This window comes from Manacus vitellinus, unplaced genomic scaffold (assembly GCF_001715985.3).
Source record: "Manacus vitellinus isolate BGI_N305 unplaced genomic scaffold, ASM171598v3 scaffold_73_pilon, whole genome shotgun sequence".
NCBI lineage: Eukaryota > Metazoa > Chordata > Aves > Passeriformes > Pipridae > Manacus > Manacus vitellinus.
Window position 1 is genome coordinate 625,475 of NW_021940773.1, and position 12,917 is coordinate 638,391.

A 12,917-nucleotide genomic window follows, 5' to 3' on the forward strand; every position below is an offset into this window, starting at 1 on the left:
ATAACAATTTTTTGTGTAGTTAATATACAGTATCTTTTACTCTCTCTCCTTCCTCTTTGGAAAAAACATCAATTGGCAGGATGTCATGGGCCTGAGCATAGATCCCTTGGAAGGGCGAGGGACTGTTTGGAGTTACTGGCAGCACCTGTATTTCTCTGGGAAGCTGTGCCTGGGGTGGGTCGTAGCTCTGTGGCCTGTCCCACAGTCAGGAGCAGTGCAGTGCAGGTAGAGGTGTGTCTGTCTTCCCTTAACCAGGCCACAATTGTACTTTCTGTGCAGTAGGATACGTGTAGCAGAATTTGGAGTTCTTTGCTGCATTTTCCTATGACTTTTCCTATGGACTTTTCTTTATTATTGACTTTTGCTGGGGTATTGCAGTCTTCAATATTTTCTTTGTCTGGTCTACAGCAAACACGGCTGAGCTAAATTCTGACTTGGCATAAGCAGGTGTAAAGTTAGCAGAGTTGCAGCCACTTGGGCTAACCCTGTCTTTGGCCCTGGGCCTGCCCTGCTGCCTTCCCAAAGCGGAAATTGCCATGCCTGGATTTTTCTCCTTTTTTTTTTTTACCTCTTTTTTTTCCTGGGCTGTGATCATTCTCTCTGACACAGTATCCGTCTCCTCATCTCTTGTGTTGGTACACAAGTAAATTGATGAGCAAACCATTGACAAAGTCCTGATGGTGGAGGGGCTGATGATGAATTGAGGGCCATTACAGCAGGTATTGTGCTTGTTCTACCAGCTGACACTGAACTTCCCTCCTAATGCCAGTTGCCTTCTATCATATGGGAAACGGATTGGATGCCGGCTTCTCCCAATTAAAGGCAGTGAGGTCATATACTTCCTAATTATGGGCTAGCCCATTGTGTCTAAATGTGACAGACATGTGCTTGGGAAATTGCCTGTAATGCCTAAATAAACATGATGAACTCCATGGCAGATCTGAATCGCAGTTGGAAGCGCTCAGCCTCTGGAGTGCTGCTCTGACATGGTGACAGCCACTTGTGCTGCTGACCCCCGTTGGGATCTTTGTTCCTGGCACAGCACTGCCATTGTGTGTGTGTGGGCCCTCACTCGCCCTTCTCCTTACTCTGGGACAGGAGTTTTCACAAACATGAATCAGGATGTCACAGGAAAGCAAAACAGCTCTGCTGGAAGAGGAGGAAAAGGTTGGGAAAGGGAGACAAATTGAGTTTACACCAACAACAGGAGCAGGTGAATGAGCAGGTCTGTGACAATACAACAGCACAAGGCAAGATGGTTAAATAGAGACTCCTGAGAAATCTCAAGAGACTGCCGTCACCTCCCAGGCTGGGAGATGTCTCCACATGGGCAAATTCTGCTCCCAGGTACTTAGGAAGAAATCTGGACTATTTCCAGACAAGCAAAACCAGTCACTCCTAATTCAGACTACAAGCATAATGTTGCCCTTGTGTGTTAAAACTTTGAACTTGAGAGGATAAAATCTGCGTAGATATTCAGGAAGAATCTTTTGGGGATATATGTATGTTAAATAATGCACTTAATGCTGGACCAAGGGCAATGTAAGTGTTGGGGTTTATCTGACACCGGAGGCAAAGTGCTGTGTTTCCCAGGCAGCTTGCTCTTGCTTGCATATGTATTAGTTTCTATTGATAGCATTCCCTGCAGGATAGTTTAAACTGGCTAAAGCCCCACTTGCAATTTTCCTGTGTTTTATAATGGTTGGCAATATTCAGTGCTCACTAGCAGTCACACATGCCTGCTGTGCCTGGCTCTGCTCCACTTCTGCTCCGTTTGTTCCCTAGGGCAAAGCCTCTGTCTGCAGGTTGGAGTCTGAGTAAGGCAACTGGGATTATCTGTGAAAATAACCCTCTTTGTGGTGTCCAGAATAGCTGGTACCATTGCAGAACAAATGTGGAGCAGTTGTGAAGGGGAGCTGAGTGTACATTGGTCTCCCACCCTGGTTTTCCAGCAACATCCCTCAGTGTGCAGATGCCACCAATGATGTCACCAGAATCAGGCAGGTACCTTGAGTTGAACCTGAGCAGAGGGATTTTGTCACAGCAGGGCAGGGGGAAGCTTTTGGACTTTTAAAGTGAGGAATAGCCAAAAGCCAAGGGGTTTTGTCAGGTCAAAGCCCCGTGAAAAAATCAGGACTTCATTTAAGGAGTGACTTATTTTTATCTTCCCTGATCAGGAAAGGCTGGGATCAGGGGAGTGGCTATAGACCATAGCTTGTATTCCTAATTTTCAGTGTCCGGTTGTCACATGAGCCTTCAAGACCGTGCATGTAGTCACTGTATTTAAAATAGCAGTTAATCTAAGCAAGCCTTCTGTTGTTCAGAAGTAAACAGCCTTCTACCAGGAGCAGGGAGTGAGGGTTTTACAGCAGTGCAGTTGGTAACGGGCATGGTGGGATTTGTGGTGAAGGGCGGACTGGGTCCCAGGCTGGCCCAGGCCATTCAGGCTGTTTGAAGTGCTGTGGTGAGGCAGCAGCTGGCAGAGCCTGGTCTAGGCTGCCCTCGTGTATGAGCACAGCCTATGTGCATAAATGGAAATTGCAAGCAGCTCTCCTCAAATCGGCGCTCGAGGTTACGTGCTGGTGTGGGCACCCAGCTGGACCGAGACTCATCCTGACAGGTACTTTCCTGTGGAACAGATCAGCATATTTGCCTGTGCCTTATGGCCCGAATCCTTTAATGCTGCCTGAGCAGAGTGCTGCCTGCCTGCCCTGTGATAGGGCTGGAATGATTTCCTCTGCAAGCTGTATTTTCTCCTTTGGACTGACGGGTGTCAAACTCACGGTGGTGTCGAGACAGATGTGAAGTGCTCGGGGCTCCCGGTAATATATCGTGCCCTGTTGTTTTATGTTGATAGCACGCTGGCACAATTTACGTCAGCTATTCTGCCTTACCTTGAACTGTAAGGCACAGCAGCTGTTGAGTTTATATTTACAGCACTCTAAGTGTTTAGGCCATGCTTCTGACAAGCACACACATAATTCACGGGGCTCTGCAGTCTCACAGGCTCTGATAGACCCATTGCGTGGATGGAAGGAAAGGCACCTGGTGGGAATGACAGAAGGGGTCAGTTCTGAAGAAGGGCTGTAAGTTGCTTTTGTAGCAAAATGTTGGTTCTCTCCACCTTGCAGGAACTGAACTGTCTCAAAAAAGTGTCAGTGCTCTCTCAGGTTTGGTTACAGGAGGCTGATATATGCAAAAGTTACCAGAGAAGGATAATGTACAGAGTCTTGAAGGGGTTTTGTCTTCCCTTCTCCTTTCAACATTCCTTTCCTTTCCCTTTTCTTTTAACCCTGCCATTAACAGGTTTAAAGGTTAAAAACATGAATAAAACATGGGGACATACAAAGTGAGGCAAGGTGGGAGCTGTTGTGGGCTTGAAGCTGTGGCTGGACATGTTGCTGAATCCCAGCCTCAGCTCAGGTGTGCTGAAGCGTGAAATGAAGGCTTTATTACCCCAGGATGTGTGCTACGTTCTGGCAGGGTCTTGAGAAGGGCTGTTGGTTGCAGCTCTGCAGAGGTTTTCTGTCCTCTGCAAACGATATGACATCAACGCTGTTTATTTGGCACAAGGTGAGGACATTAGAGGAATAAGCAGGTCTTGCCAGTAAGGGTTTCATTCCTAGGGTGAGATTTAATGGCATCAACCAATCCATTTTAAATGACCTGGCTGCTGCAGGCACGGGGCTTTTTGGGAGATAAGGAACACTCAGGCAGCCAGAATAGCAGCTCTGAGCTTGCTCTAACTTCTTGTGAGGCTGGGGAATGCCATGCAGGTGCAGGATGCTCCTGTCCATGGTGGCTGTGTTTGTCTTAGCAGAAGTGGGAGTAACATTTCCCAGAGAACACGGGAGATAAGTCTGCTCTGCTGCAGGCTCCTGGTATGAGCTTGGGTTAGGTCAAAATCCTCAGATGCATCTGCACGCTGCGTCACAAGTGATATCCTGTAGGCTATAGAGGCTGAAGTGTCTTGGACTGAAGTGCCTTCACTGACGCTTTGCCCTGACACACTCGAGATCTACCCAGGCAGATCTTGCTCCATCTGCAAGGGTTGTGTTTCCCTCCCTCATCAGGGTGCTGTGAGAACAAATGCAGCAGAGATTGCCAAGTGCCTATTGATAATAGGAGCTACCCATATAACTACCTGACATGGATAAGCTGCTTTTTTGTTCATGTGTCTGGTGTTATTTATCCCTGGAGCATCCTCTGAGAATCGAGAGCTTTCTTGGACTTTACCTGATGCCATTAGGCAGATCACTGCTGTCCCTGCAGTCATCCTCTACCTTATTCCCACATGCTGTAACACACCCATTAGCTCTTTTCCTCACTAGAGTACATTTACAGTGGGCATCACCTTCACTGCCTCATGTGTAGGACCCTTCTTTCTCCCTCTGCAGAGCCCCACTGCACAAAAACAAGTTGATGCCTGGAATTCGCTGTTCCTTTCCTATCCAGATGGCCCCTCCGAGCCCCACTTGACCTCTCAAGAGCAGGCTCTGGACTCAGAAGTGGGAATTAGCAGGCTTCATCTTCTCCTTTGCCACAAACTGTGAAGAGCTTGGGCAGGAGGTTGGCTTCAGGGGGAGGCAGTGTATCGGAACACATTGGAAAAGCCACTTCATGCGAGAAAATGTGGCAAGCAGCGCTCTCAAAGAGCAGGTTATCAAACACAGAAGGCAAAAGGTTTCGGAGAAGACATTCTTAGATTTCAAATGTTGCTCTCAGCAAGAGAGTAGGGCAGTGCTGCCTGTGTGTCAGCTGCAGGAAGAGCGTGCCTGCCCTTGAATAGCTGTGCAATGTAACAGTGAGATCATCCTGTTTGTGAAATGATGGCATTTTAATCCATTGCAAAAAGCTCTTGAGCTGGCCAAGTTCTTCTTCTTTCTCCCCCTTTTTTTCTCCCCTTTCCAGCTCTCATTGACTGCAGCCAAACTGTGGCCAGAAAGACTTTGCAGAGAGTGGTTCCAACAATATTTTCTCCAGAACCAAGTCATCCTTACTTCCGCCAGCAGCAAATTTTGAAAAGTGATTTATAAAGTCCCAGGCCTGGGAGCTGTGCAAGGGAGACACCACAGACCCTTAACTGGAGCGCTGTGAGATGCAGTGCTGGAATATAATGAATAATATTCATGAATCTGCCATAATGCTGGATGTTATCACTCATTACCATTGTAAGAAAGGGGTGATTAAACTAATAGTTAGTGAGAGACATTTCTGGTGACAGGAGGCAATGATGAGAATGAACTGACTTCAGTATACATTTAGAACTCGGAATAATGGGATGTGGCAGGAAGCCAATAAGTGAACATGGCCCACAGCTCGGATCAATGAATTACTTTTTGCCGCTTTACAGCAGTACATGGTGTTTAATGAAAAATCAATAGCCCCCTGTAACTCAGAGCCGTAATCAATCGTTTGACCTGAATCTTTCCCTTTTTTCTTCTTCCCTTTCCCCCTCCCCTCCCAGGGAAGGTGTCCTGGGCTGATGACACAATTCAATTGTGAGGGGCAGTACTTCACCAGGCTCACAGAGGGAACCTGACACAGCCCTGCTGCAATTTATACAGCTGCAACATAGATATTTATATGGAAAATCTGGGGATGGGCTTGGCCAGGTGCTGCTGCTGCCTCTTGCAGAGAAATCAGGGCCATGCTTGTGGCATGGAGGTAAGTCATGCTATCAGGCCTTGGGCCTCCATTGCCTGCCAAGGCTGTCTGAGGGGTTTGTTTCTACATCAGGAAAGGAGAAAATCAGTGTTGGAAGTAGGTGAGAAATCCACCCCACCCAGTAGTGCCTGTTGACTTAGGAGGAAGGATCCATAACTCTGGATGTTGGGGCATAAAAAGTTTCTGTCTGAGTTTTGCTGTGAAGTTGAGGAGGTTTTGCTGGTAATGCTGGTGTCTCCAGAGTCTTACTGGGCTACACTAACAGCAGGTGGGGCTCATGTGCAATTGCTCCTGATTCGCATGAGTGAGGACAGAAAGAAAAACCAGTAATAAAACCCTTCTTTCAGCAAGTCCAGGGAAAGGACAGATTTTGGAAAACTAAGGTTTTATTTCAGAGCCACTTGACTGAGGTTTTTTCCTTGTGTTTTTTTTGTGTTTTTCCTCTCCCTTGCTGGCTCTTTGTTCTAGTCTTGTCACCAACTACCAGAATCAAAGGTGGTGTCCAAGGGAAGGAAATGAAGCACTGACAATGGTGAGGACCTGCCTGCTGTAGGATTGTTCCCAACAGCCTGTTCCTGACTCCTTGTGAATGCCTCTGTGACAAAATGGCATGCTTTGCCCTGCCAAGACAGCTCTTAAATGGGAAGGTATTTGCTCCTAACCTGAGCTCTAAGGTATCACCTCAGTCTGTTGGTTTTGGTTCCTCTTTAACCACTGACTAAGCAGTTTTCTTCCTTGGTACAATGGAAAGATAAGTGGGTAAAGCTAAAATTTCCAGAATCTCTCCAGTTCCTCACTCCCCACACCCACCCCTACCCCGCTGGTACTTGTTGTAGCGCAGGAGGAGACGAGAGCAAAGGCGTCTGCTGGGTCTGATGGCTCCCTTCTGCTGCTGCGCCGGCCGGGCCGCTGCTGTGCCTGAACGGCCGATTTCCTGGCGCCGGGACAGCGCCGGGCCCGTGGCGCAGAGCACAGCTCAGGCAGGACTGCCAAGCAACGCTTCCCAGGGATCGTGTGTGCCACAACTCTTGCTTGGTGCCACGTGTGCAGCCTTGGCTAAAATGTGTATGCCCCGGGGTGTAGGAGCGAGCAGGTAGGGATGGGATCTGGGTGGGCTGGGGGAAATGCTGAGTGGAGGGGGCAGGTTTCCTGAGGGGCATGGGTTTAGCCATGTGTGTTTTGGTCTGTTAATGAGTTAGGGTTCTGGAGTTCTTTGGTCCAAAAGCTCTTACAAGATGATTCCTTGCCCTGTCCTAGAGCTATCAAGATGTGGAACAGGGGGAGTGGATTTCACCCAGAAAGCACGTGTTATAGGGTAGCTGAGCACCAGTAACTTTGGGGTTGCTCCCAAAACTGTTCCTGGATTGGTAGAGAGAAGGATGCAGCACTCAGAATATCTATGCTGGCTTTGTGTGTCGTGTTTAGCTCTGAGGGCACACTTACTGCTTTTATTCCTCTCTGATCCCAATATCCTGAGTTGTGACACTGTTACGCTGCTGTGGGTGCAAGCCAAGCAGTCTCTGCTGGGGCTCCTTTTCTGTCCTGTAGTTCCCAGACTTTTACTGTTGTTTAGTCTGAAAGAGGACTGGATAAGGGCTTTGGGAATTGGCTTCAGGGGAGATGATCCCTTAAATGCAAGGAAAATGGAAATAGTGAGACCCTTTGCTGGAGAGCTTTCTCACTCCCCACTGCCACATCCCGCCCGGGAGCTGGCATGGTAGGTACCAGATACCACCCCAAATACAGCAGGGAAGCAGGAGTGCTGCTGGTAGCAGTGCTGGGAGTCAGAGAGGCCACGAAACTCCCAGTCTGGCTGGTGCAAACCTCTTCCTGCCAGTGGAGCGAGTGAATCCGCAATACCCCTGGATTGCTGCAATGGCAGCTTGGCAGGCGGCTGCGGAGCGACGAGGAGCTCTCAAGCTGTGGTAAAATGCGCTGCCTGGCAATGATGTAACGGGCCACGTCTTACCCGAGCTCGTGTGCTGAACAAAAAGGGCCAGCTCCTCCGCTGGTGTAAACTGGTGGGCGAGGGCTCAGCCCTGGGGGTGCTCGCTGAAGTCTCGCCATCAATCTCTTCAGCCCTTCGCCTGCCGTTTGGAGATGAACCTGTATTTTTACCTTCTGCTGCGTGTCTCAATTGATCTCTTTTTTTAAAATACTGTTTGTTAATTCACATTGTGTCTTTGGCCGACCAATTATATGCATGGCCATATTGTGTGACTGCAGCAGTCTGGTGTGGCGCAAGGAACGGCACATCATGTGAGACGCTTCATCTCCACGAGTAACCTCGGCACCGTGGTAAATGAATACATGAATACAGGACAGCCAGGAGAGATGAAACGCATTGACCGCTGCCCCTACTCGCCACACAAATGTCATTCTTTAGGAATTTTCCCCAGCCCCCCCTTTCTTGTTTTCCTGACACATTTTGGTCCCTTTTTCGCTTCTCCCCTTTTCCCTTAAGTAGAGATGACACAGATCAATACCTTTGATGGAAAGTAATAATCAGGCCTATTAAGTGACAAAGGTTTACTCTGTAACAGCTGTGCTGGCGGGAGAGGAGAGCTTGTCTGACTAATGAATCATGAAACAATCAGGCAGTAGCCATTTGTGTTTAGATCTGTAAATATGGTGTGGTTCAAGTGCCAGACCATCTCCAGCACTCCAGCTGGGGGCACAGATGGTCCACATTCAGCACAGCACAAGTGTAAAGAAAAGCTTCCCCCTTCCCCCTCTCCTGCCTGTCCCACAGTGCCCCTCTCAAAGGAGAGAGCAGCTACCTTGGGGATACAGTTGGGCTGTGGCAGGAGTCCTGACATTGCCCTTCCTCACCGAGCAGCTCCCACCAAAATGATTGTTCCCTTGCTTGTCCAAGCGGGGAAAAAGCCAGGAAACCCATCAAATCCTACATTCTGTATTTATGTATATGTCTTATGTTTTGGACTAAAAAAAATGGGGTTTTATTCCTTGTTTTCTATCCCTTGGATTTCTTCCTTGTGCTCTGCAGACATATTTCCCTCTGAAAGGCACAGTGATGTCCACTTGTTACTCCTGAAGGGCAAGTGAGTGGCACAGCAGGAATTCAGAGCTAAAACACAGGAGCAGGGCCTGGTGAGAGAGGGAGGGAAATGAAGTTGTCAGGGAGGTCAGGCAGTTTCCACTCTCTTGGCTTCAGCTGGAATGCTGCCTCTAGTACTGGGGGTGAGGCAGCCTCTCTGTTGGCCTCCAATGGGAGACTGACTGGCCAAGCATGGAAGTGCCAAAGGCAGGAAGAGGTGAGCACGCAGGTAACCCGTTGCCTGGGCTTAGTGCTTTTGGGGGGAGCAAGGCTGTGCTGCTGAGACATAGATATTGTGTTTGAATAATGTATGTCTGTGTCTACCCTGCCAGAATGATAGGGTGTGATTGAAAGCATTTAAAAATGGCTTGTTCTCTTTTTGTTGTCTTCTGATAGGAAGATGGTGGTGGGGCACCGTGTCCATGTTAGTCCGTGGGAGGGAATGATGGATTATTTGCACTATGATCTGCTTTTGAAACCCTTCTGAAGAAGGCAGTTCTACCAGAGGTGAGGGTAGGGCTTGCCGTTCTTACTTTAGGATTTATTTCTCTTAAGAGTATCTAGTTAGGTGACATCTCTGCTCATTATTTCTTTTAGAGGTTGCCGCTCCCTCAGTAGCATCCCACCTTCAGGAAATGTCTTTCCTGAGCCTCCAGCTCACCCAGGCAATTCTGTGGGTTTTTGTTCTGTGCTGCCTCTTCTATGCTGGTTCCTGCTCAGACAGCAATGCACTGCAAATGTGAGTCAGAGAAGGCATTTCACCTCTTGGGAATTTATGCTCATGTCACTCTTGCTCTGTGAATAACTGTGAAGACACCAGTCAGTGAAAAGGCATGTCCCCATTTTCATGGGAAGCACAAGTAGGTTTCTGTGCCTGCACTACCTGCTTCTGACTGCTGCAAGAGCCAGAAACATGTAAACCCTGCTCAGGACAAATGATCTGAAACATTGTGGGATTCCACCCCTACTTTTCACGCTCTACAACTTGCAGTCTGTAAGTTGAGTTATGCTAAAGGACTAAATACAGACCTGATGGAATTGCAGCAAGTCAGGAGGAGAGAGGGAAGGTTGGTTTAGCTGGAGGTGGTTTTAACTCTGATCCCCTTTCTCTCTCTGTTGGTGAAAAGGGCTTTGGGGCTGAGGTTACAGACCAGCACAGCTCAGTGCAGTCCAGTCACAGAAAGTTGCTGAACCCAGAAGCAAATATCTAATTTCTATATCTCAACTGATTTGGAGAGGAGTGTAGTATTTGGAGAAAATACTTGAATTCAGATGACATTAAAATGTGAAAGGAGGCCAAAGTGAGCAAAAAGCACAGGAGAGGCATGTGGGGTCTGCCTGCCCCTGCCACGGCCCAGCCCTCAGGTGCTGTGGGCTGCTGGGCTGGGCTGCCCTCCTCAGTGCAGGGGAGGGTGGGCTTCCTGTCCCCTGAGCACTCAGCCTGCCACCTGCACCCTGTCAGGGCTTTTGCACAAGTGCTCTGAAGCACTTCAGCCTGGGTGAATCAGGATGACACAGTCTGAGACAGGGAGAAAGGGCAAAGGGGAGAGAGAGCAGACTTTTTTTTTTTCTCCTTTGCTTTTTTAAAGCTGTTATTTTGGGTGGACAAAGGAGCAAGTTTGCCAAAAGCCTTAGAAATAAAAGATTTTTTGGACTTCAACAATAGTACTATTCTTGCCAAAAATCACATTATGTCCCACTTCATTTGAGCTGTTGAATAGTTATGTCATGCAAGAAGGTGGATGAAGGAGAAAAGCCCCCCAACTCTTTCAGCTCGGTCAGTGCAATCAATAAAGCTCACAAAGGTAATTATTCTGTGATTTAAGGCCTGCTCTTCTGTTTGCAGTGTTATTTGCTTGCACTGACCAAAATGCCTTCAGGAACAAAAAGAAATTTAAACTCATGTAAAAATAATGTCTCTAGGAAGTGGTCTTCATCCCTCTCTTGTCCAATAACCTTCTTTCCTTTCTTCTACTTTTGGGGAATGGAATAATTTCCTTTTTTCTCAGGAGCAAGACTGAATTTTGCTTTTTGAAGGCATCTTCTTAGCAAAAGTGACTGGAGCCGTGCACAGCTGGCTCTTGAATATGGAGTTTCTGCTGAAAGTTCCCTGCTATTATCTTGACAATGTTATTATTATCAAAGCATGTCAATATTGGGTATGACAATGAGAGCTCACGGCAGGGAGTGGCACAGCCTGGCCAGCAGAGGAGGGGGGCCACTCTCAGTTGTGCCCCCTGATGCAAAAGCCATAATAATTTAATATTCTCATACTGAGATCTCCGTTTCCTCTGGCCTGTGCAAATCTGCCAAGTGCCTTTTTTGCATTGGCCAAATCACAAGGGCCATTCCTTGAGCGTTTTGCAAGACTTCAAATAGAGAATCATGCTGGTAATGACTTCAGGGCAGGATTGGAGGTTATGGTTTTGGCTTTTTTTTTCTAGGAATAAATGATTTAACTACTAAACTGAGGCAAGCTTCTAGCTTTTGGATGTGATTTATTTCAGGGTTGTGTTAAACTCGTTAGTAGATCAATCTTTTTCCATCTTTGCCAACCTGCTTAGCAGAAGCTAGGGAAGAGAAATCAGCTCAGTGTCATTGACTTGGTGGATTCTAAGTGTCATATACTGTAATCATTAACTACCAGCTGCATTATCTGGATATGTGTTTTATTTTTTTAGGACTATGTTTGTTCTCTGCTGCTAAAATCCATCGGCATATAGCAGGATATGTTACGTCTCATTGTAAAGACAAATAACTTGGCAAATTGATGCATTAGGTGATTTTAATGGATGTTTTTGCTTCTTTGCACAAATCTGCTGGCTCATAGAGAAGTCAGACATCAGGACTTTCATCTTCCTGGAAGACTGGCCCTTCAAACCCAGTTGTTTTTCTATCCCCTCTGAGTCCTGTTGGGATGTGTGGAGAAGGAGCTGTACTGAGTGAGCTGGGCTTGGCAAAACTGGCTGCTGAGGGTGAATTCTGTGGAGCATGTGAGTTGCTCTCAGCCAGCAGAAACCCCTCTGCTGTGTCTCAGCAGAACAACTCGGAAACAGAGCCATACATGAAAAATCACAGGCAGCAGTTGCTCACCCAAATGCTCTTCTGAGGAGTTTTCTCTCCTTCCTTCCCTTTTGCTCGTGTGTTTGCCTGTGTATATCCAGAGTGATAACACCTTGCACATAGATATACACCTGAAAATGTTAGAGCTAGCTCAGGCAAAGCTCACCAACACACACAGCGTTAGTTTCAAACGCATGCTGGAGATTCCCATGACCACAGGGGTGCTGCCCCTTGTTTAGCAGCCTGGTGGTCTGAAGCACCAGGGTCAGAGTGCACCTCTGGGGCTGTGTGTCTATTGTGTGCACTTCCAGCCTGGGCTGGAGAGAAGGATAATGGTGTCTGAGCAGGCTCCACTGCCCAGCCTGGGCCATTGGCCGCCTGGTCATGAATTATCATGGGAGATGCTGATGCTGGGTGGCCACTGAGGAACAGGGAAGGGAGGCCTCTCGCTCTGAACGTGGGTACTGGGAATGTGGCTTGGGTTAAGTCAGCTGGGGCAGCGGGGTTAGCACCCTTGATCTTCCTTTGTTGGAAGTTGTGGGATTTTTGGCAAGCGGAAAGCCAGGGCACAGGATTCCTGTGTTTCCCTGGGGCTGACCAGAGTCCTGGCAGCAGGGACACAAGCCCCTGTGTGTACAAGGCTGCCATTCATTTGTATGAGGAAGGTAGGACCTCTGCTGCTGCAGATACATATCACATGGACCGTGGGGAACACAGACCGGCAGGACACAGGGAGGTGGAGAGCATAGGGAGAAGCACTTGGACAGATTTGTCTGTTTTGATATGCCTGTTGTCTTGGAGACCAGGATAACATTTTGCTTGTTCTTGTGAGTTGCTGCAGTCTGTTCCTGTTCGCCTTTGGAAGCTGGTGAAGCTACAGCTGGGTACAACTGGAGAAGAAAAGAGCATGGGTTGTTGCTGCCAAATAAGGCAAATAAGGGGTTGCTTCAGGAAATTGAAGAGGTGATGTGACCCTTTATCCTGCTGATCTCAAGCCCCTTGTCACAGCCTGAAAACAGGGCTGCAGGCAGAAGGTAGATTTTTAGGTATGGATGTTTAAGGTAGCTCCTGTTCACTCGCTGTGGCTGCAATATCCCCGTGTTGCCCTGTTCTGCGCTCAGTAGAGTGT